At 44.8% G+C, this 21,958-nt stretch overlaps 2 long non-coding RNA genes across 2 annotated transcripts in view; one reads left to right on the top strand and one right to left on the bottom strand.

Annotated features, from left to right (window-relative positions):
• Positions 1–21,958, bottom strand: part of LOC111938745 (uncharacterized) — a 36,835-nt gene that overhangs the window by 1,447 nt on the left and 13,430 nt on the right. The window lies entirely within an intron of this gene.
• LOC111938705 (uncharacterized) lies at positions 1,572–8,280 on the top strand. The gene is made up of 3 exons (XR_015278673.1): positions 1,572–1,654; positions 2,317–2,414; positions 5,825–8,280. It is a non-coding gene; the product is annotated as an uncharacterized LOC111938705 (long non-coding RNA).

The following is a 21,958-nucleotide window of genomic DNA, read 5'->3' as shown; positions in this document are numbered from 1 at the left end:
GTCACAGCCAGCCAGGAAAGAGATTCTACTGCCCCTGAAGCCATTCCTGGCTAAAGGATGCACTTTGGAGTTGGGAAACTGAAGGAAAACTCTTCTTTATTCATGTCTCACACCTTGGTGTGCCTTCCACACCAAGATCAGGCATCACTGGCCATTCCACCTGCTTGTATTTATGGCCCCTCTCTAAAATTCTGACTGCTCATCAATGCAGAATAAAATTACCTAAGCAATCTTTCCTGTCCAGGTGCTCATTACTAAAGCGTTAAATAATGCCAGGCAGACTCTCTTAGGCCTTATAAATTTTATTTGGGGAACTTTCAGCTTCCACAAAGTCTGTTACTTCTTGATTGCCCAAAAGGCTTTGTACCAGCCAGACACAGAGCAGAGAGGGCTGGGAAACAGCCAAGCACTGAGCTTCCATCACACACAAGGGCTGGCCTGGGAGCTCAGGATGGAGAAATGTGTCCATATGAGGCCAAAAAAAGTCTGTCAGCACATACAGGGCTACCTGGAGCACACACTGGGCTACCTGGAGCACACACAGGGCTACCTGGAGCACACACTGGGCTACCTGGAGCACACACAGGGCTACCTGGAGCACACACTGGGCTACCTGGAGCACACACTGGGCTACCTGGAGCACACACTGGGCTACCTGGAGCACACACTGGGCTACCTGGAGCACACACAGGGCTACCTGGAGCACACACAGGGCTACCTGGAGCACACACTGGGCTACCTGGAGCACACACTGGGCTACCTGGAGCACACACAGGGCTACCTGGAGCACACACTGGGCTACCTGGAGCACACACAGGGCTACCTGGAGCACACACAGGGCTACCTGGAGCACACACAGGGCTACCTGGAGCACACACTGGGCTACCTGGAGCACACACAGGGCTACCTGGAGCACACACAGGGCTACCTGGAGCACACACAGGGCTACCTGGAGCACGCACAGGGCCACCTGGAGCACACACTGGGCTACCTGGAGCACACACAGGGCCACCTGGAGCACACACTGGGCTACCTGGAGCACGCACAGGGCTACCTGGAGCACACACAGGGCTACCTGGAGCACACACTAGGCTACCTGGAGCACACACTGGGCTACCTGGAGCACACACAGGGCTACCTGGAGCACACACTGGGCTACCTGGAGCACACACAGGGCTACCTGGAGCACACACTGGGCTACCTGGAGCACACACAGGGCTACCTGGAGCACACACTGGGCTACCTGGAGCACACACAGGGCTACCTGGAGCACACACAGGGCTACCTGGAGCACACACTGGGCTACCAGGGCTTGTGCACATGGAGATGTCTGTGTGCTTGGAGTTAAAAGCACTTGGATTGAAAGGTGTGTGTTGGTTTTTACAGCCTGGATTTTGGTAGCAGGGGACCACAGAGGTGGCTCCTGTGAGAAGCTGCTGGAAGCTTCCAGCAGGTCCAGCAGAGCCAGTCCCTGATGGCTCTGAAGATGGACATGCTGCTGGCCAAGGCTGGGCCAGTGAGAGATGATGGGAACGCCTCTGTGATTGCAGATTTAAGGAGAAAATCAAAGCAAAGGGCGTGGTGCAGTTTTAGTTCCAGCCAGAGAGAAGGAGGAGGTGAGAACGTGTGAGGGAAACGAAGTGGAAACACCAAGGTCAGTGGGGAAGGAGGGGCAGGAGCTGCTCCAGGCACCAGAGCTGAGATTCCTCTGCAGCCTTGGTGAGACCATGGTGAGGCAGCTGTGCCCTGCAGCCCCTGGGGATCCACAGGGATGCAGAGATCCATCCCCATCCCCTGGGGATCCACAGGGATGCAGAGATCCACCCACAGCTCCAGGGGATCCACAGGGGTGCAGAGATCCACCCCCAGCCCCTGGGGATCCAGGGGGATGCAGAGATCCACCCCCAGCCCCTGGGGATCCACAGGGATGCAGAGATCCACCCCCAGCCCCTGGGGATCCACAGGGATCCAGAGATCCATCCCACAGCTCCAGGGGATCCACAGGGGTGCAGAGATCCACCCCCAGCCCCTGGGGATCCACAGGGATGCAGAGATCCACCCCCAGCCCCTGGGGATCCACAGGGATCCAGAGATCCATCCCCATCCCCTGGGGATCCAAGGGGATGCAGAGATCCACCCACAGCCCCTGGGGATCCAGGGGGATGCAGGAATCCAAGGGGGATGCAGGAATCCAAGGGGATGCAGGGATCCACCCCCATCCCCTGGGGATCCACAGGGATGCAGAGATCCACCCAGAGCCCCTGGAGGAGAAGAAAGGGCAATAGTTCCTAATCCAGAGAGGTTCTTTTTCATCAGCTGCCAACAAAGTGTCCCAGAAGAATCTGCAGGTGCATCCCAAGCCCTGTCAGTCCCCTCAGCTCCTCAGGATCCTCCTGGAGGATGCTGAGTTGCAGGTAAAGCATTTTTTCAGATGAAAAGAATGGGGAGTGGGGAAAAAATGGTCTTTTTAGGAACTTCCCTCAGCTATTTTTTCCCTATGTCTTCCTTTCATAGAACTGAGACCTTTTCTTCCCATCTTTCCTAACCCAAACATCCTGCTTGACTGACCATCAAGGAGAGGGACATTTCCTATCTGTCCATAAAACTAACAAAACCACATTACTATGTATTTCTATGTGCTGTGTATATTTATAAACCTCAGCCCTGACCTGACCAAACAAAATATCTTCTAGTTAACCACTGGTTGAGGCCTGAATCCTAATTGCCAGCCTATTATTTCTTACTCAGGCAACACTAGGACTCAAAGATTCTGTTCAACATTTCCCAGATGCAGAAACCATCTCTTCCCCAAAGAGCACAGGTGAAGGCACACAGCCCCCTCTTTTAGTGGAAAACATTTCTCATATATTTCACGAGAGCCAGATGGCACCATCTGAACAGCAGTGAGCTCAGGAGCCTCCAGCCACATCAGGAGATGCTGTGGGAAGCTGTCCCTGCTCGGGCACACATCAGAACAGAGCCCTCCTGCATAAATTCACGTGTGGAAAGCTGAATCACCACTGCTGACAGGTAAAATACTACAGTTTTGAGGGCAGGAAGAGTATCCCCAGTCCTGAAGCTCAGTGGCAAAGAGAAATCCATCTGCAGATTGCCACAGAGAAAGGAAGAGATGTAAAGAGAGACAGAGTGTGTCCTAAAACCCTGCTGTGTGTGGAGCTTTTTCCTTGCAATTAAGAGAAGCTGATGGTTTTATGGAAGTTATTTGCTGAAAAGGCCTTCAGTGCAGTATTTAATGGAGTTTCTCCAGCGTTCCCCAAAGGTTTCCAGGCTGCATTAGCATCCCACAGCTCACAGGCAAACAACCTTCTCTACCCTGGGTCTGTGGAGTGTAGGAGTATCAGGACTGCAGTGCCTCCTGTGCTCTCCTTCTCACTGGAGTCTTGAAGCCCCAGGATGTAATGAATATTCACAACACAAACATTAGCAATAAGTATTGTGCTATTAGGACAAAAATATATTTTTTGGGGGGGGGGGGGGGGGGAAAAAAAAAATGGGAGAGAAAAAAAAAAAAAAAAATCTACTGGATATCTGAGCTGTAACTGGTGGTTTTTAAAATGCAAATCAGTCTTGGGTTTCTGAGAGACATTGTGAGAAAAAAAAAAAAAAGCCAAAAAAACCAGATCCATGCAGCAAAGCTTTATTGTATTGTAATGAATGTGAGATTTGCAGAGCTGCCTCCGTGCCAGTGATGCACAGTGGATGCAGGCCAGGGGCTTGGGAAGCCCTTGTCTCCAGCTGGCTTCTGCCACCAACTCGTTGTGTGACCTTGAACAAGACATCCCTTCCTCTCTGGCAGGGTGTGGGAACTGACAATGGTCAAATAAGAGATTTTTAGGCTTCAGGCATTAGCTTGAGCCTGTGTGAAACTGAGTCACACAATGTTCTCACTCTGGCCTGGGAAATCATGAGGAGGAATCCAAACAGAGAGGGGAAACCTTGGCAGGTGTTGTTTGCTCCTTGTTGTTTACATGCAATAAACAGTCAAGGGGTGCTGCTCCAATTGACCAGTGATGGTGATGTGCTGGTTTAATGACCAATGACAGTTTCACCTTTTGGACCCTCTGGAACCTGTAAAGAAGATCTGGAATAACAAAACTTATTCAACCCAGCTAGAGAGTGTGTGAGATACTTTCACCATTCCTAAAACAGTGTGGCAGCAGTGTGGGGCACACAGGGGGAGGGAGAGAGATGAGATGAGAGATGATTCTGTAGCTCCTGGTGAGGTTATCCACTCCAGGCCACTCTGAGGCAGAAGACAGCAGAACTAACACAGCAGATGTTTTCCTGCAGGGCTCAACAGGGCAGTGTTGCCCCATTCTCAGTGCTCAACCTTCCTTACTCTTTTTCCTATCCCTGTTCCACAGTTTATCTTTGCCCTCATGTCTCCCTTGGGTCTTTCAACAGAGCTGTTCCCCTCCTGGAGCTCCAGTATCTGTAGAAACCCCTCTGCAATCAATCATTCAACTGCTCTTATTCACATCCACCTGCAGAGCACCTAAAATTCCCTTTTTCCTGCCCTGCAGTTCCAGAGCTGTCCCTAAACAGACTTTACCAGATCACAGTAGAGTTGAACATAGAAGGGGAGACCTAAAAAGTGAAGCTTTGATACAGATTTCCTTCCAACTATTAATGGTATAAACATAAATAGTAACCATCTACAGAGGAGGGACAGTCTGTGTGACATCACAATCTGGTGATTGTTCCTCTGTTCCTCTGTTCCTGGGCCTCCAGAATTCACTCTGGGATCTTGAATCAGTCACTCTGGTTATTTCCACCTTGGCTTTCCTCTAGCCTTCCCCTTCCTTCTGTACAGCTGGGTGGTGGGAGACATTTGAGTTGTCATTTATTTGTTCATTGTTGCCTCTTCTTATCATCTGAATTCACCACACTCAGCCCCCAGGGTTGGTGAGCTCAAAGGGTTAATTGGTGATTTCTAAACCTGACCCTTCAAAGCCTGCACATCCCTCCTGCCACATCCAGCCACGCTTGCCCCCAAGCACTGCACTGAGGGAAAGCTGCTGAATCTGGATTTGGAAACTCAATTCACTCCACAAGGTCACATCAAGGAGGCCAAAAATCCCAGTCAGCCAGCACTAACCTTCACTTATTGCTCACCAGAGGGAATAAGAGCTGCTAAAACAAAGAGTGCCATATTCCATCAGCAATCCCCTGAGCTCCCAGGCAAACACCATGCAGGGAGAGCTGCTATCTGAGCTCCCTGACTGTGTTTTCATAAGCAGGAGTGCCCCAGCAGCTGCTGACCTTCGTGTAGCAGGAGTTTCAGGTCCCCTCAGCTGCTGTGTGTCACAGACACAAATCACTCAGAGACTTCTGATGCATTTCAGAAATTATTTCTCTGATGAATGCAAAATCCCAAAGGGGGAACATGTCTTGAAGTGGTCACACTGAGGAAAAGTCAGTGCATCCCAACAATAAAATCCCAAAAACTTCAAATCCAGAAGCCAAAAGGGAGGTTTTCAAATCAATATTTAAACCTCTAAGCATCAAACCTGAAGCTCTCATTACATGTAAGATAATTTGTGAGTACTCAAGGCTTTTAAAACTTGGTCATTTATTTCCAGATATGTAAATATTCCTATTTACATAAAAACTTCTCAAAAAATGTTCTACATTACCAGCAGAACATTTCAGCTCTTCCCTGGAAATACAAATCTTTAAGATGCACTGACTGGAACAAAAATATATTAGTTTAATCTGAAATATTTAGAGTTTCAGACATTCCTTTTAGAAGCAATTAAAATGTACTTAAGCAAAGCATTATTTTTGACTCCTTCTCCACCAGGTATGCAGTGCAGACAATCAGAAGATTTTGCATATTGGTAGCAGCAGTAAAAAAGTGCTTCTGAAAATCAGAAGGTGGGGGAAATGCCTGCTCCAGGAAGGCAGAACAGAATAAGGAATATAAAGAGGAGGACAGGAACTCAAATTAACCCATTCACACACTGAAGGGCAAGTGCATAGCCACTACCACTTTGGAAATGTCACCAATCTCTTCAACTACTGCAGAACTGAACCAGGAGAACTCACAGAAACGATTCAAGGTCAGAAGATTTCCAGAAAGCAAACAGTTTTTATAAAACAAGAAATTCCTAGGAAATTTCTAAGCCAGAAATCACTTGCAAGTAAAAGGATTCCTCCAAATCAAACCTTCCTCCACTGGTGTAGATTGCTCTGAACAATTTGTGGGAAATGTTCCTGTGTGCACATAGCAAACACAGGGCACATTATAGCCTAGTGATTAATGCAAGAGAAGATATCTTTCTAATTCTACACATTTATATCTGGTATTTTTCCTGTTGATGTTATCTCTGTGGGAAAAAAAAAAAAAATGAAGTGTAGGGAGAAATAATTGTTGTCTTTTTCCCAACCTGGAAATGAAACTGGAGATAATTTTGGTAAGGAGGTGATACAGGAGCAGATCTTTATTTGAAGGCCTTCAGAGGCAGTTATGGAAAGATGTCCAAAAACACCAAATTCACCTCCAGGCGTGAATATATCTTTATAGGTTTTAGGAAATGAGCATAAGTGATAAAAATTAGGTAATAATGCAATTCCCCCCAGGCCAAGCTCCTTCTCTGGAGTCCCCTCCTCAGCACTGGCCGTGCTCTGTCCGTGGAATTCATCTCCAAGAGTTGTTCTCAACCTTTGTTCCCAGGAAGAACCAAGACAGAGCTGGGACCTTGCTCCCCCCTGGGGCTTGGAACTCTGGAATTTTTGTCTTTCTGCCCAGGAAAGGCCATGGAAAAGTACTGGGAAAATGAGCTGCTAATACAATAGGCTACAGAGCTACAAATAGATACGGAGAACATATAAAAGAAAAAAGGTAAAAAACTAAAAGGGATCATTAGGAACAAACTTTGTAGCTGTTATAAATCAATCCTGCTCCATTTTGACCTCAGAAAGGTTGGGCTGTTCCTAGCAATGGAGTGTATGACTCATTACCTGGCTATTCAAACACCAGCCTGGAAGTTTTATATGGTACCTGCTTGGAAAATTAGTTTTTTGTCCCCCCACACCCAGAGTTATCTCCAAACAGCTACTGGGAAGCTAAGCAGCTAAATATTCCTTTATCCTTCCTCTGAGCAAGAAAAGCATTCTGCCATAGACAATGAAAGTGAATAAAAGCTATTTTCACACCCTGAGCAAATGGAAACCCTCCATCTATTCTCAGCTTTTGTATTTTGCTTTTTCTCAGGCTTTTTCATCTGAGCATCAACCTGCTTGAACTGCTGGTGTGGGAGAAAGGCTGATCCACCTGTGGGTGAGGAAGCCATCAGTTGGTGTGGTTCTTTCTGGGGGAGCAATGGAAAGGAGCCACTTGTGTGTCTGAGCAGGAGATGGAGCTGCTTTTTTTGATAAAAGCAGTGGTTTCATGCCCTGACAGGGCAGCTCCTCCTGTGGTGGCTCCACTGCTTCAGTGGGTTTGTGGTGGTGTGGAAGGCAGCCCCAGTTTGGAACTGGGGACCACTGGGAATTCAAAACATATCTGTAAAAGAGCTCCTGGTGCCTCAAGATGGAGAAAAGAGGAAATTTTCTCACCCTGAGAGATGGGGGTGGAGAAATATCTTTTGCAGTTGCCCTTATTTACCAACACAGTGTTATCAGAATAAAGTGAGAAGTATAAGCAGGGAAGCAGACAGACAATACACAGCCAGGAAAAAGCTAAACAATACCTAAAGCAAGACTGGCAGATTGATAAAATATTCTTAGGTGAGAAACAGTCTGAAAGACAGGAAGATGGAGAGAGAGATTTGGAGCTGAACTTAATACTTCTGTGATTTATTTGCATTAAGCTCAAGGAGTGTGTGTGGCTTGGGTTTTACTTGTTTGTTTTGCTTCCCTGACTGCCTCAGGTGCTGGCAGAGAATTGTTTTGCTGAAGTTGCAGTCCATGGGATGTTTTGGGAATTCAGTGTCCCTGGGAAAAAAATGAGGAGCACCTTACAAAATTCTGGAAAACTTCTTCGAGTCCCAAAACTCCAAAGAAAAAAGTTACATGGGAAATGGTTTAACTCCTTCCCTATAGTGAAAGTCCAGCTTTGTCTCCTCAGAGATCAGAAAATACCAGCAACCTTCCTACTGTGCTTTGCATGAGGACAGTGTGCAAATTATGGAAATTTTGTTCATCCAGCCATCCTGCAACAGATGGCAAAGCAGTGAGAATGGCCAGAGCTGGTGGGTGGCATGGATTGTTTACTCTAATATGGCCCTGAGATTAAAGTTCCACCAGTGCCCATCAGCAGTCTGCTACATTCATTCATTTATAATGATTTCCTCTTTTTCCCTGCAGTTATGTTTTAGAATTGCTGTTATTTAGGTATCTGGAAGAATCCAGTGTAGCTCACATGACTCAAAGTAGGACAAATAAGATCCATTCCAGGATCCCCCTTGGAATCCAAGCCCAGGCATCAGGCTCTGGGACACTGAACCCCTTGCAGCCTTGTGCTATTGCAAAACATCCTCTGCCATCATCATCCTGTCTGAAAGAGCAGGAAGGAGAGTGAAAAAGCAGGGAAATATGTGGGTATTAGGAAGGAGAATACTCAGAAGAGAAAAAGTGTGAAGGAGACAGGTGGGAGAATTAAAAATACGTTAAAAAATACAAGAGAAGTTTTAGAAAACCAGTTCTACAGCATAGGACTGGTACCTATAATCTCTGCTACAGAACTTCTGCATTAGATGGATAGAAAAGTTGCAGAGAAGGAACTTCCTTACATTTAGTGTTAAACTCCAGGGGAAGTATTAATAGAAAGAAAAATGAGAAGGTTAAATAGGAATAGGAAACAGCCCCTGAAAGCTCAAGTACCTGAGTGCTGGAGGAAGGGGAAGGGAGAAGTAGCTAATGGAGGAGTTTGTTGGAACTCCATTAAAAAATCAGTTGCTTCTAGAGGTAAAGTGATCCATGCTGCCTTCAAAATCTCATCTTGGAGCAGCATCCATTTTTTGGGTGCTGGAGTACCAGGGAGCTGTGCTCTCTCAGGTGCTGTTGGCTTCTGATGGATGCTGCTGTGACAAGTGCATTAAACCCAGCAGAAGTGAGCTTTATTAGGCTCTGAAAACCAGGGCCCATCACTTCTCAGAATAGTTATGAAGCAGTCTGGCTGGAGATGGATGCCAGCATTCCCACAGCATGCAGAGCACGGCTGATGGCAGCACGAGTCCTCCCACAAACTCTGTATTTACTCAAGCCCTGCAACACAGAGCAAACTGGGCAGCCCCTCCTTAAAATTACTAATATTTCCTCTCAAAGAGAGTTGTGGTTAGTGGAAGGTTATTGTGAAAGCCTCAGGTGGGCTTCAGGAAGTTGCATCCCACCACCACCAGTCATCCAGTTTGCAGGACAGATCTGTGGATGGGACACAATGGGTCAAATGATGTTTTTGACTTATGGGATTCACGACACCACAAAGAAAACCCTACATGTAGGCTGGGTCACAGGACAAAAATGTGGTTTTTAGGCTTTACTAAAGCCACAGACTCATTACCCAGCTCCTGTTTCCAGGGAGGAGCAAGTGGGTGAGAGCTCAGCCTCATGTGAGTCCAGATCTCAGCCAAAGGCTGACAGACTGTCACTGTCTCCTGCTGTGGCTCTGATTTTGCTGTCACTTCAGCCAACAGTGCCAGCCCAGTTGTGACCTTCTCTGCCCCTAAGGCTGGATCCCCCAACACTCCCTTATCTCCAAGCAGCTTTTGCAGAGAATCTCACTCTCTGCTCCTGTAATGAGCTGCCCAGCTCGATATGGAATTAGTAGAATCTGAGTTATTAATTGTCTACAACAATTAGCCAGGACACCTGGGCCTTCTGGCAGCTTGGTTACTCTGTGGGAGCCAATTACAGTCTCGTGCATATTCATGCCATTTCATCCACAAGCCATAAAAGCTGCTTCCCCAGCTCTCTGCCCATCTCCTCCACTCTGATGCTCATCCAGTCCATCCTGAGACAGGGAGAAGTAGTTTCCTTTCTTCCCACGTTTCCCTGAAGTCAAATATTAGCAGTGTACATAATTGATGTAATGGAAATGCAGACTAGCACATTTGACAGGGAAGAACAGAAAAGGCCTTCCCAAAGCTGCCTCTCCAAAAGAGGAGATGAAGAGATCTTGCTGGACTTCATCCCCTGCAGCCACTTGCTCAGTCAGCAGACCCCATCATCCAGGTGAGCTGAGTGAGAGATATTCCTCATAGCCTGCAACCCCTCCAGCTGCATCTGGGACCAGCTCTCGTGGTGCAGATCATGCAGTGCCAGTGAATCCGATGGATTTATCCCAGTTTACCCCCACTGAGGACCTTGAGTGAAGCACTGGGCAGTGCCAGATGTGCCACTTGTGTGTGATCCTCCTGCTTCCCGAGGCTCCTCTGAGGTTACACCTACAATATCCATGCTCCTAGGATAACAGCAGCCCTGTGAATACATCACTGCCACCATGAATCCACTCCAGCAGGAGCTGGGATGAGTGCTCAGAGCTGCAGGGAGCTCCAGGTGTTCTGCAGGCTCTGAGCCCAGCCAGGCAGGGAAATGCATCTCTCTGGGATCCACTGATGCACCAGAGTTAATATCCCTCCCACAGCAGCCAGCTGGCATCTAAAGTGTTAAATCCATAACCTGCTCTCCAGATTTATTGTCCTGAAGGCTATTAAGACTTTCATGAACTTTGGAATGCAAAACAATATTAGAAACTCACATTATTTATCCGACACACTAGAGTGGCTCCTCCTCAGCCGCTGCTGCTGAGGAAATAAATCCCTGTTCTGTGTTCAGAAAACAAAGTTATTTCTGTCACACAGGAGACCATCTGAAGCTTTTGAAAGAATCTGCTTTTAATATTACTAATCCTTGCTTTTTGTTTTTGTACACCAATCAGGCCCCTTCGCAAACAACTTTGTTTTCACAGACTTTGTGAAGGGGACTGATTGATTTTGCCTTTCCAGTCGTTTTTAATCATCATCTTTGCAGGCTGGTAAGAGGCTGGTCACAATTTTCATTAGTGATTTGTGATTTGGGTTGCTCCAATTCTGTTATAGACACCACCCCAGTAAAAATCAATAACAAATTAGATCACAGTAGGCAGTGTGACCAGTGAAGAGTGAGAGGGAAAAAGTTTGTATTTTTTTTAAAATTAGAGATAAATTGAAAAGAGATAACTTTTTGTCTTCATCAGAAGTAGCCATGCTAGAAAGGTAATGGGTAAACACAGACTGTATTTTAGATCCTACATCACATTAATTCATGACTAGAAAGTGGTGTTGGCCACTGCTGGGAAGTGTTCTCTGTGTAGTGCACTACACAGCCTGGTTCTCCCCCATTACTCCTGATTTATTCCATCTAACACCATTAACTTGAAGAAGTTTCCTTCTGACTTAATACCAGTATGAGACCAAAACCAGATTCCTCATTCTGAGACACTGAAAAAAGAGAGTTGTGCAGCCTTCTACTCGAGCCTCCCACAAACATTTTCCAGCTCTCCTGACTCTGTGAGGAACTTTCTGCTTTAAATTCACAAACCTCTGAGCTCTCCCAGGCCAGTGGGACAGACATCATAAACAGATTTTAGGTCTCCCCCATGTGCTTTTCAGTGTCTGTTTTGTTTCTCTGCATCACCACAGCTCCCCTGAAAAGCAGCAGTGTGACTGGAATTTCTCATTCCAAGCCCCAGACTTGCCAATCTCAATATCTCAAGTTATTGCCTGGTTTTTAAGGTTCCTGCCATGTGGCAACCTGTGTCTGGTAAATGCAAACATTTTTCTCTTTGAGCAACTTCTTTTAACATCTCAGTTATCTGTTGCTTTCTTTTTTTTCCCTTTTGTCTGCTCCATAGTTTATATTTCTTTTCTTCATAGTGGGGATTTTGCCCATTAGAGGAACATTACAGAAGGGAAAATAAACACATCAGTATTTGATGTTCTGCCTTCTGTTTAGAAGTTTCTCTTTCTTCTCCCATTATATCAATATTACCATGTTGATCCATAAGCAAAATAAAGTATATAAATATACTCTTTTTTTTTTTTTTCATTTTGAATAATAAAACTTGAAGTTATAGTTCCCACAGCAACAGTAACTCAACCTTAATGTGCACATACATTAGAGGCAGGGAAATTAACACCCAACACAGCAACAGAATATGTGTGAGGGAATTATGCTACTGGTTGAAATCCCATAGATGTGAAACATTTCATGTCTGTTTTGTGACAATATGTCACCAAAAAAAAAAAAAAGAAACTGTCTCAAAGATCTTGATCTTTATGGACATAAATGGAATTCAACCTTGCAATATGCAGAATTATTTTATTATGGTGGTGTTACCTTTATTGTTGAACTCCACTGGCTTTAAAGATGCCAAGGCCCTCCAGAGCTCAGGAGAGTGCACTGAGCACACGTGTGTGAGCTTCTCTGTTGTGCAGAGCACCTGGGGTGACCAGAACCACACAGAGAAGGGTCTGACATGTCCCCAGACCAGGGCATGAACCAAATTCCAGACCACAAAGCTAGAAGAATCATTAGAGCACCTACTGCATTCTTATTCTCAACATGTCATCCATCTCACCTCTTCCAGGCCTATATGTCACTCCTCTTTTCAGCTGATCTCTGGGAGAAACACAGTTCTGGAACACAGGAAAGGATTAGAGGGATTGGATTAAAATGATTGGAGCCCACAGGGATACAGATGAAAGGCTGGGAGTGTCCACAGCCAAGAGGTCTCAGCCCCTCCAGCTCTGCTATAGTGGCTGCCAAAGTAGCCACTCACTGCAGGGAAGTGTTTTTAACACAAACTGCATCCCAGGGGACCTTGGCTAAGTTATTCTAATTATTTGTACAATGAGATGAAAGAGCAATGTGTTCCCATTTCATAAAGGCTTCAGCAAATAGAGTCTACCAGGTGCTGATGCTCCTTTGTGAGGCCTGAGAGCTGAGAACTAATTAGTCTCAAATTATACCCCTGACAAAGACACAGCAAGGAAGCAGGAAACACATGCACATGCCAAACCACAACAGTGCACTTTCAAATGGCAGATCAAACAGACATCACCACTTCAGAGGGTCAAGGATGCCTCCAGCAACCCGTTGGTGTTTACCTTAAATAGCCAGGAGAAAGGCAGAGGAGAGGAAAGGGAAACATCAAAAGGGCTGGCAGACCTGGCTCTCCCGAATCCTCTCCATGCTGTTCCCACAGGAAAGGGGTTTTTCCCTTAAATTTACACTTTTGGGATCTGCATAATTGCTTTCAGCACCATTTGCTGTCATTTTCCATTGGATGTAGTTTTATACAAGCTTCACTGTTGGCTCATTTAAATAAATATGAAGGCAGTAACTTTGGAGATGCTGTCTGTTGTATTCCATGATGCAGGAAGTTGTGTGTGATCCTACAATTAAAGGCTCATCACAGCCCAGCCCAGAAGGGTTAACACCATTTTCCTTTCTTGTTTCCTGCCTGTGCAAGGTAATGCTGGGTTCTCCTTTCACTCCTGCACAGTCTTTCTTAAAGCTCTCACCAGTCTTGCAAAGAAAAGACTCTCACCCTCTTCCAAACCTTCAAAATGAAATAATCCTGCCAATAACCTGGGCAGGGCAGAGATGTATCTCTGTCAGTCTAGGGAATGCCTGAGGGGAGACACAAGCATTAGTCAAAACAATTTCACACTGAGAGTGTTCTGCAAACAGTCCTCAGCGTTCTCCTTCCATTTGATGAGAGCTGTGCAGTGAACCCAGTTTATGTTTTCTGCTGAAGAACAAATCATTGTCCTCTTCTAGTGGAACCATCCTGGACTAGACAAACCATCCCCTGTTACGTCCTGGCATTCCCACAGCTCATCTCACCCTGGTGCACATCCAAACCAACTCCTCTGCCTGGATCAGAGTGGTTCTAACCTGGCAGTGACGTGCATGATGCCACCTTCAGCTCACAAAGCCCTAAAGCTTATCCTGGAGCATAAGGGCCTCAAAATGAATGCAACAAACCCTTAGTCCATTAATTCCATTCTGAGAAAAGGCATTTCATAAGGGAGATCAGAAGCTGTGTCAGAGCTCAGCCCAGTTTTGGCCTGGGAAATCCCACTGAAACCCCCAAGGAGCATTCAGCTGTCTGGGGGAAACAGAGTTGAGGCCAGGAATGAGCCAAATATCCAATATTCTCCTTCATACCCATTCCTCTCTCCTTTCCTCCCATTTTCCTTTCTCACACCTGTGATTCATTAATGTTGGCATGATCTGCTGATCACATCTGGACCGTTCTCTGCTAAGAGGGAAGTCTGAAGTGCCAGGGTTCCATGTTAACAGCATCCAGGACTCTGTTTACCCTCCCAAAGCTGCCTGGGAGAATGTGCCTTCAGTGTTTTTAACTCAGGGGAATAATGTGGTGCTCAGTGCAGGCAGATATGTGGTACAACAGGCTCCTGCCAGAACTAAAACACATGCCAGAGTTACTGGGGGCTGTTGCATCTCATGATGCAGGCACTCAGGTAGGAAGACCCAAAAAAGCACCCAAACAGCTCAGTGACCATTCCTATTCACAGCCAAACACCCAAACTGCTTGGGTGCTTTGAACTTCTTGCTGGATGTGTTTCTCTGTCTTCATCTGTAGGTGCCTCCATACCTTTGAACATTTGTTCCAAAGCAGAGCAAGTCAGGAATGCTACAGACTTTCTCACTGGAGGGTAGTAATTAAGTTAATAATACATTAATAACCTGTGGGATGTAAGATTGGAACAAGCACCAGCACCCAGCACCTTTTCTGGCCTTTGGGATTTAATTAACCCATCTTGGCACAGCTCTGTTCTCCTTACTGACCAGCACCTCATCCCTGGAAAAAACAGGTCAAACACAAGTTGCTAAATCCCCTTGCCCTTACCCATTCCCCTGATGTAAGGCTGAATGCCCTTGTGCCATAAATTGTGTTTATCATAACAAGAAACAAAGGAGGAAGAGAACAAAGGAAAAGGGAAAGAGGAGAGAAAACAAGAAAGGAAAAGACAAACAGAAGAGTGAAAGGGAGGGATATAGATAGAACCATTAATTTGCCTCTGTTTGCTCTGGGGTTTAAACAACAAGCCTCTGTGTCTCTGGTTTATCTTGGCTCCTCAGCTGTGCTCCAGTGTTTTCTGAGCTTTAGAGATTTGCTGGGAAGCTGGGAATGAAGCAAGAGGCTCAGCAAACAGAGATAGCAGAGGCAGCCACATACATCACACTCAGAGGAAATTCATTCCTTTCAGCACTGCCCATGGGTGAAATTACATTATATTCTGTTTGGATAAGTGGATGTCATATACCACCCAGCCTGTTATGGGATGGCATTTCCTTCCATAACGATGCTGTGAGCTGCATCCCAGGACAGAGCTGCAGGAGGTTCCATGAAATACAGAGGAAAAAGTAAAGACACAGAAGTGCTGGCTCCAAAAATTCCTCGTTCCAAACTGGACCTCTCAGGGTCAGGTTAGTAACAGAGAGGGGGAAGGACAGAGCATACAGAACAAGAATGAAGAAATGGAAGGGAAGGAGGCAAATCTGTGAGGAGAGAAAAGGAGGAGGAGAAGGGAAAATGGATTAATTTAGGGTTTTTTTTTTTCCAGCACAAACACAAAGCATTTTCTTCTTAAATTGTGAGATTGGCTGCACAGTCTTTTTAGCTAGAAATTCACTGTGGGGACAAGTCTGTCCCACTGCAGGGACAGGTCACATAACATCTGCCTGGGAATCCTGCAAAAATGCAGCAGTTTTCTTTGATCTCAGACACTGAGGATCACAGAAGTATTCCAAGACTCCCAGCCATGCCTTGCTACCTTTCATAATTACCATTTACCTACATTTTTATCTAAAACACCCTCAATTGTGCCCTTATTGTGTCCTTTCTTGCATCACCTCACTCCAGCTCCTTGATGGCTTTTTAATAGCACAGTTAGAGCTGTCACACAAGTCAGAGGACAATTTCAGGTGTCATATTGTCTCAGTGCATCCTGGGAACTCCATCTGGCTCAAGCAAACTAATTTTATCGAAATAATATCTCCTCCCTGCTCGTTATTGAACCGTCTTGGCTCAATGGCCTCGCTCAATATCAATTTTTCATGCTTAATAATTAGTGCACAGAGTAGAGTTTCATTGAATAAGTGTTTAATGTCACACATGATTAAGAGGCACAAAGATGACCTAACTAGGAATTCAATTTGGGGCCTACAAAAAGATGTTAGCCCTTATTTTTTCCATCTGAGGTGTGCTGATCCCCTCTGCAATGAGCTTCTTCAGAAATCTATCCTGCTATTAGTTGATTGCAGCAATTGCTGCAATTCTCCTCTTTAACTTGAGAAGAGTTGCCAAGTTGGGAAGGAATTTCCAAGCACAAACAGGCAAATACCCATTTTTCACTGCTGCTTTTAAGTGCCAGTGTGATGATGTCTCTGTCCCAAACCCCAGAGGCTCATTTCCCAAAGAGAACAGAAATCAAAAAATGATTTGCCACGATGAATCTCAGATAAACTCAAACCAGTGAGTGAGTGAAAAAGGCAGCAGAGAGTGATTTGTTTGCCTGGCTGCTTGTCTCCATTTATCTATACATGTAATTAACACTTCCTACTCACCTATTTTTGCACCTATTTGTGCCCCTGTGCTGTCAGCCCTTCCAATCTTTGTGCACTTGGTGGATGCCTGATTTTAGTCTCCAAAGGCTCTCTGTTAATACCCCCTTTAAAATGTATGGGAAATGAAATTCAGATTAAAAAGTCAAGCCAACAAATATATTTAGGAATGAAGATGAGAGACAGTGGCTAATTATTCTGGGTGTCTTCTAAGTGATTTTTTTCATGTTAAATTTAGTTCTTCCAGTTTTGGGATTACCATCCTGACCAACTTTTCCATATTTAACTGGTTACAAGTGCTCTGCAAATGGTTGTGCTCTTCATGTTCACAGTGACTGAGATCTTGTCTTAAAATATTTCCTACAAAAGTGCTTTTTCCCACTTAAATTCACTAACACACCAATTTATGACTTCATATATATCACACACTGCTCTGAAGAGTGATAATAAGAAAATTTGCTCAATTTGCTCAATCAAAACCTACTTTCCTCCCTTTCTCTGGTTCCCTCATCCCTCTTCTCACTGAGCCTTCCCCAGAAATTCTTCTTTTAATAGGATTTGGGGAACATTTGATAGCAGCTGTCAGCAGCTGCACACAGTCCACACTCTGCTCTTCCCCATAAATGTGCACATCGATCTCTCCCCTGCACAATGTGTTTAATTCTCCTGGAACTTCTGAGCAGCCAGCTTGTCCCAGAAGAAAAGGAATGACTAGATGAGAAATGTGTTTCCTGTTCATAGTGATATTTTATGTGCAAGAGATTGATTTCCTGTGATAGCCACCAACTTCCATACCTGGGAACCTGGCAGAGCCTCCTGTACCAACCCAAAAGATGCTGTAAATACAGAGCACTGCTCCTCAGCCTGGGAAATAAAGCAGCAGAAACCCCAGCTCGCCTCTGTGCCTGTTAGAGGAGATCTGGACACTCAGCACCATCCTCCAGGCCACAAATACTTAATTTTTAATAAAACAACTGGGAGCTTTTTTTTGATTTTGACAATTTCTTCTCAGCCCCTTTGCTGCTGCAGCAGCAGGAGGGAAGTAAGGGGTAGCAGAACACATCAGGGCTAGCCCAGATTATCAAAGTGAGATTCAGCTTCAGAAGAAGCCCAGGCAGTAGAGACCTCTCTAAGAAAAAAAAACATCTTGATTTCCCAGCTCCTTTAGGGCACCTGGCCAGAACTTCAGCTAATAGGAGTCTGCATCCTGGACAGGATCATTTCAGAAGATTTTCATCAGCTGCTTCTTCTTCACTTCCTTCCTGCACTCTGTGTTATTCCTGCTGGGATATCTACAGAACAGCAAGATGGTTTCTTCCTTTGGATGCAGTGAGTAACTATGCATGCAGGCACTAAAAAGAGAAATCACTTGGATGAATTAGGGACTTTATTTCATTATTTATTTGTGGGAGTGAAAAACTTACTGCAAATGTATTGCTCACGGTAATGAAACACAATTACCTATTCTTCTCCCTCTCAGATGAGAACAAAGGAGCCTGAAAAATCTTTGGAATGTGAAGGTGAATTAAAATCAGATTCAAAGAAAAAGGAGAAAAAGAGCTTTGAAAGGAGTGGAGGGACTGTGAGCTTATTTTGCTTTTGAGATCTCTGTTTAAATCAGACAATATTTCAGAGGCTTCCAGCCCTAGCAGATAATTAATGAAATTAAGGTGAGGATTTGCTGCTCAATATTTGCTCATGCTACAAGGGAACGAAACAGTGGCAAAACCACCTGGAATTTTATGGGTAAATAAATCAGGAAAGAGAGGTGTCTCAATTACTCAGACTACAGAGGGGAAATGTACCTCTTTTTACAGCAGAAGCTTCTCAATAAAGGTAAAAATTCCTTGGTTTTCAAAGCCACCCACTGCCTGTGCCCAGCTTTGCAGTGGGAAAGTCTTTGAAGCACCCTGGGACTGTGGAAAACAGAATCAGGGTATAGCCAAAAGGGTGACATTTTCAAAGCTGCAAGTGGATTTGGATGCTGCAGCCAGGAAGGTGATGATGGGAACCTTAAACAACCTCTCTCCAAATCTTCCAGTGATTTGAGAGCCAGGTGAGGGATTGTGGCAATGGATTTTAGGCAGCATGGGAACCCCATACTCTGCTGAGCTCCTGGGCAATTTATTTCTCTGATAATCAGAGAAACTTGTACAAAAGACACAGATTTTCCAGTTTTGATGGTTTCTAAAACCAAAATGAGTAAATCAGTTCAAACTGAGGAGACAGGCAGCCTGGCTTAGAGTCTTGAGCTTGGGTGAGGCAGAAGGCCAGAGGGAGTGATCAGCATGGTGCTTCCAGCTTTAATGTTCATATCTGTGTGCTTCACTGTGCTGTTGGACAGAAATCACTGAGGCAAAGCTGTGCAGGGCCATAAATGTGTACCAGCTTTGGCCACCAAGGTGGACATCCACAAAAACAGTGACAGCAACCACTTTGGATCCACGGGATGCTTACAAGTAACCTTAGCCTTTAAAAAGGGCTTGAATCCAATACTGTAGGAGGGATGAGTTTAGCCTTTTTTGTTAAACCCAGAGTTAGTTTAGAGAGAGTCAGGCCAGCTTTTGGGTGCTTTGACACCTCAGTCCAACTGGGAAATGCCAGCCCCTCAGCTCCAAGCTGTTTGCACAGTGGGCAGCTATGAAACCTCCTTCTGCCCTGGGCAACCACTTACCTGACAGAGATTGCCCCAGGGCCTGTGGCAGCTCCCAGCTGGAAATGGAAATGCCACCTGCAGGAATGTGCAGTTAAAGTGCAGTAAAACCAACCACCAGTGAGGACCTGGATCCCTCAGGCCACCCTTTGCCATGCCACAGGAATTCCAGCACATCTTTTGTGATGCAGGTGGGCTTCAGGGAAGAAAACAAAACAGGATTCCAGTCTAGTCTTCCATGGCAATCCCCAGGTATGTGGGGATGAATAACATGCAGTAATAGCATTACATCTGCACTGGCAGTGATAAAATACAGGGTCAGCAGAGAATCCAGAGGTTTTCCAGGGGTCTTGCACTCAGCAAGCAATTGCAGGTTAGTGTGTGATAGATGGAGAGGCCACGTTGAGGAGACAGTTAATAAAAAAGGACTAGAAGAATCAATGTATTCTGACACAGCAGTGACAGATTGGAGAGAGGGACAGATTTAATATCCCTGAGTTATCCTTTCCCAGCCTAAGGGGCCCTGCAATTGATTGAATAAATTAAAGCATTGCTGTGGATGACACTCGAGTTAAGGTCATATCAGCACTTCCATCTTAACTCCCTATTTCCTTCCCTCTGAGGTTTTCTTTTTCAAGTCTTTGCACAGAAAGCTTACTGCTGGGCTACAATTTTGCCAAGAAGATCTCATCCTCTATTCAATTTTACTACTACAATTCTCAAGAAGAGGGGAAAAAGCAAGAAAAGGGGGGAATTACTGGAGGATGAGCTAGATCTATCTGGTGTGCTTTTGAAATGAAAGGATAAACAGGCCATGTCAGGCTACCGTGCTTATTCAATGTCATGGTCAATGTTTCTTTGCAAATAGTGAGCAAAAAAACAGATTTTGAAAAGAAAAATGGGCAGAGAACTGAAAAAAAAATACAGCTGTAGGCCAAATTGATCTCTGTGTAGCTTCACTTGCATGCAAAATTCATTCTTTTGTTACTAAAAGCATCTAAGGTAATTGCAGATGAATGCTCTTCCACTTTTATTCTTTATTATCTCTTGACAAGTGTCTCTCAGAGTCATCAATAGGATTTTATGTCACAACAAATCAAACTGTTCAAATAGAGTCAGGTGCTATGACAGAACTGGGCCCTTTGTTGAGCTGGTCTGATCATCAGCATTCCCAGGGCACCTCTCACCCACCTACAGAAAAGAGTCTTTAAAATGCTCAGGATTTTCTTTAAAGCACTAGGCACCCTCATCTGAGGGAAAAAAACTAACCTCTCCCCCTCAGAAATGTTCCTTGTCTCTTACAAATCAAGCTTTAAAACCATTCTGTATCATTTTCATTTTTATAGTCATTTTATTTCATTTTTTATGTGTCATTGTTGAGAGTCCTGCACCAGCCACCATTGGTTAAGTACCATCCCAAATATTACCAAAATGCTACCCAGACATCTGTTGATGTGCAGTTGGGTAGCAAATAACAGCAATTATTTATAAAATATATAAAATTATAAAAATAGCAAATAATGGACCAGTAGACCATGCTCAGAAAGTTAATAAAGAGATAATAAAGATGATTATTATTAGAGATAAGTAGATAATAAATGTTATGCAGGGCAAATTGCCTCTGCTGTGTGGTTCTTTTCATCAGTGCTTGGTATCACAGCCTCTAAAACCACAGCTCCAGCAGCAGCAACCACTCACTTTTCTCTCACTTTTTAATTTCATTTCACTTACTGGGCATAAAGTGGAATGTTTTCTGCTAAAAAGTATGAGCACTTAGCATATTTCTTATTTTAGCAACCACCAATCTGACCCCAACTCCTCCCTTATGTTTTTGGCAGCATTGATAAGGCACCAGGGAACAGTTTCAACCTTCTCCCTGTAGGAAGAAGCAGATGCTCAATAACTTTATACAACATAACATTTCACCAGACAACACAACAGGAAAATTCCCCACTCTTCCCTGATTGGCAACAGCCAAAAAACAGAATGTTCCAAAGCTGCATCCTAGGATGCTTTGGGATGGATGTGCACCTGAGAATGTAGTATGTGAATAATCTTGTCTTTAATGGGAGTCACATGGATACAGCCCTGAAGATCTACTTAGAAAATTGTGAGGTTTGGTGTTTTAAAATAAGAAAAAAAAAAAATGTACATAAAATGGTTCAATATTCAACATGAGGCAAAGCCAGCTGGACACCCAGCACAGACACAGAACTCAGATTACATGGGCTAAAAGAGTCACCCCTGCATGAATCTGCATTTAAACCATGAATTTTTGGGATAAACACAATGATTCAGGCTCTTGGTGTCAGCCTCTCTGGAACTCCAGTGTGTATCTGGGTCCACAGGCTGTTTGCTTGTGAATATAAACATGGATTGAATGCCAGTGCCTCTTTCCACAAATCAAGGTTTCTCATTTAAAACATCTCACTTGCATGTTAAATAGAGAGCAGTTAGACACTCAAAGGGAGGACAAATCTAAATTGACTAGAAGGTGAAATCAATGCAGTGCAGGGGCAGTTTGGAGGACCTTTGAGCTCTGCTCCTGCTTCTGATAATCATTTGTGTATTTTACACCCTCTGGGTCATCATTTCCACCAATATTCAAACAGCCACTGGTGCTGCAGCATCCTACACACATCAAAATTTGTGCAGGGAGACACAAACTTCACATCCTTGTAAATAAATTTGTTATTTTTTCCA

This window comes from Cyanistes caeruleus, chromosome 22, assembly GCF_971803275.1.
Source record: "Cyanistes caeruleus chromosome 22, bCyaCae1.hap1.1, whole genome shotgun sequence".
Lineage (NCBI taxonomy): Eukaryota > Metazoa > Chordata > Aves > Passeriformes > Paridae > Cyanistes > Cyanistes caeruleus.
This window is presented reverse-complemented; position numbering and strand designations above follow the sequence as displayed.